Genomic DNA, 3,200 nt, shown 5'->3' with positions numbered 1-3,200 from the left:
TTTAGTTATAGGCCCCTGGGGTGGAGCATTTGGAGAGCAGGTTGGGCCAGTGCTCCACTCTGCTGTTTATTGTTTTTTTGGGTAGACAAGTCCAGACCAGGTATTTGGCAATCAGATACAGCAGTGGGAATAAAACCCCTCCCTGCTAAGCAGGTAGGAGAGACGCTGTTCTATCCTGTGAGAAAGTTGGAAAGCAGCAGGCTGGCTTGGAGCACTGGGAGTGCAGAGAGTCAAGGTGACTGAGCACAGGGATGTAGGAAAAGTTTAGTCAATGTGACTGAGCACTGGAGTGCAGGAAAAGTGAACACGGAACAAGTTTGGTGAAACCTATATTTCTGTTAGTTAAGAACCCTTGGTAGATAGGGAATAATAACAATGTTAGTTAGTGCTCAGACAAGCTAGGATTTGATTTAATGTTATTTTGTGTTGCTGCCGCCTGAATGGACTTTTTAAAAAAAGGGCCTGAATTGAATTGCAACCAAAAGACTGCACATGTTGTTTTTACCCTTGAGGACTGTGCAACTGGCAAACAAGGATCACAATACACACATACAATTGATTATTTTTTTATATCTCCAGCCACCCTCCTGTCAGCTTACCTTATGTGCCAGGAGGGTGGCTTAGAGTCCTGCTGCTGGTGGGAGTGAGGGGTCTAGAGCTCTTCGTGCTCCTCTCCCTTCACGCTGAGGATGCCTCCTTGCAGGATGCTGGGAGGATGTGACAGGCTGTAATTTCCTTCCAACCAGCCGACATTACAGGGGACCAGTTGCGAACTTAAAGGACCGCGGCACCTGACCAGACCCCTGTTCAGCAGTAACGTTTATCCGGTGTTAGAAACATTCCATGGCACCCCTGTGTGCACGTTGTGGCGCCCCAGGGCACATCGTTTGGGAACCGCTGATCTAGATAAATGCTAGAATAAACTGATAAGCATTGGAAACCCACTGAAACTAAACTGCAGTGAGAAGTAGGACTAGAGAGTTTCAAATGCTACAATGTTTCAATAAGGAATAACATGATATAAGCCAAGAAATGTAGCAAGTGAGATGACTAATCAAATAGCTATACTGAAATAGGATAAAGCAGAAAAATTTTGCATAAATCTGCAGTAATGGCTGCTAAATATTCCCCAATGTGCCTTCGAGGGCACCCCTTAATAAAAGCCTGTCCCTAGTATGCAAGTGCTCAAAATAATATTATTTTGAGCACTTGCATACTAGGGACAGTCTTTTACTAAGGGCTGCCCTCTAATGCACATTGGGGAATATTTAGCAGACGTTTTAGGAGCAGATTTCTGCAAGATTTTTTCAGCTTTATCCTATTTCAGTATAGCCATTTGATTCAATTTTAGTTTTTTTTTATTTTATTTATGGTGGAAGTTTATTTCACTTTGCCTATCCCACCTTTTATCTAGTATTTAATAAAGGCCAAGTTTTAACTATTTGTTCAGTCATATCCTGACTGAATTGGGTATCGTTCCACTTATATACCAGCATCACTATTTTAATACCATTACTTTTTTGATACTCAGAAATGGTCTTATTTCTTTTTTTATTTATTCCATAGGGGTTACCCCCCATTTAGGAGGTTGTCTCTGTATCAGCTGCTGAGTTTCTCTTTTTTTCTTTCCTTTTCAGTCTTTTTTGCTTAATGCAATAGTGTTCATTTAATTTGTACTGCAGCTGTCAGCACTTGTGAGTTTGTCACTAAAGGAAGCACAATGTGCCAGATACCCCGGGTATGGACCTTACGAGAAAGGGATATACATTTGCACACATATGACCTATGCCTTACACAGGAAAACTCCGGACAGCCTTTAATGGTTTTAGGCTTAAAGCAACCGTAATTCACCTTTGACCCCGATGACATACATTTTCTATTAAATCAGCATCTACATGTTTATGTACACAAACATTTGTATACCAATATTTGGGTACCTCCATGTGCATCTGCCCACTCGTTGTGCTGTGAGACAGAATCCTATTAATTTGAGAGTATGGTACTTTTTATAGCAATATGCATTTACATAAATGGCCATCCTGGCTGCTGCATTATTTTACTTTGAAAACACAAGTGACCAAAGGTGGCTGCCAACAAAATAAAAACTTGATACAATCTGTTTCTGTATAGCTCTGTGTCTGAATCTATTTATTCATGAATGCTCAAGTTTTTATAAAAAACATAAAAGAAAACTAGGGACTACTTTTCCTCCTGTATAGCAGTTCTATAGGCAAAACTGGACAAATAGAGCTTAAAGCAAGATTCTGTTTCAGTTCCCAATCTATGAAGAAATTTACTCATAACATGGCCACTTGACTGGATATTCCTGCCACTGTGAAGCAATATTAGAAGAAAGGAAAAATGAAATAATGCTTAATAGACAGGCACATTGTTACACTAGCTATTTGCATTAGAGATTGCTTTACTGAGACAAAAGCCAGCAAAGGGATTCATAAATTAGAAAACCACTGATATCTAAATATAACTGGGTGACTCCTTAATTTTAAAATATTTCCGATCTAAAGTACTCGGTAGAAAGGGACCCTTACAATGTGCTGTCATCGAACGCATGCCACATCCCCATATTTAAGGTTGCCTTGTTATGTTCTGATATTCATGCATTCCATTTTTAGTCACAGATTTTACACATTAAAGCGGCTAGAATAAAATACTGTTCCCAACAACCATATTTAAAATAAATAAATAAAAATGTGCATTTACAAAAAATATATATATAAATAAATAAAATTCGGTCAATTTGTCCCCACCCCCCCTCCTTTTTTTTTTTAAATTTTTACCACGCAGGAACATCTAACGATTTTCTATAAAAAGGTAAGTCACTTAATATTATGTGATATTTCAATATTCCACATGTGTATGTATATATTACATTATTTAATATGTATACACAGGATAACCTTTTTGCTCACCACTTTACTATGGTGAATGATGAATCAATAAAAGGTTAAGAAGACAAAAAGAAGCACAGGGTAAAACCACAACTTAAAAATTGAATGAGGAGTAATACGCAACTGTGGTCTGTTCATCAGCACACAAGACTCATCTCTGAGCTCTGTTGTGTGACGTCAACTGGGGAACATGTAACTTTATTCCCACACCCCTGCTTTAATACATAATGATTCTGGAAAACAAAACGCACGTGTTTTACTCTACAAATTAAGCATATGATTGTAAATTGA

This window comes from Pelobates fuscus, chromosome 3, assembly GCF_036172605.1.
Source record: "Pelobates fuscus isolate aPelFus1 chromosome 3, aPelFus1.pri, whole genome shotgun sequence".
In the NCBI taxonomy this organism is placed as follows: domain Eukaryota; kingdom Metazoa; phylum Chordata; class Amphibia; order Anura; family Pelobatidae; genus Pelobates; species Pelobates fuscus.
This window is presented reverse-complemented; position numbering follows the sequence as displayed.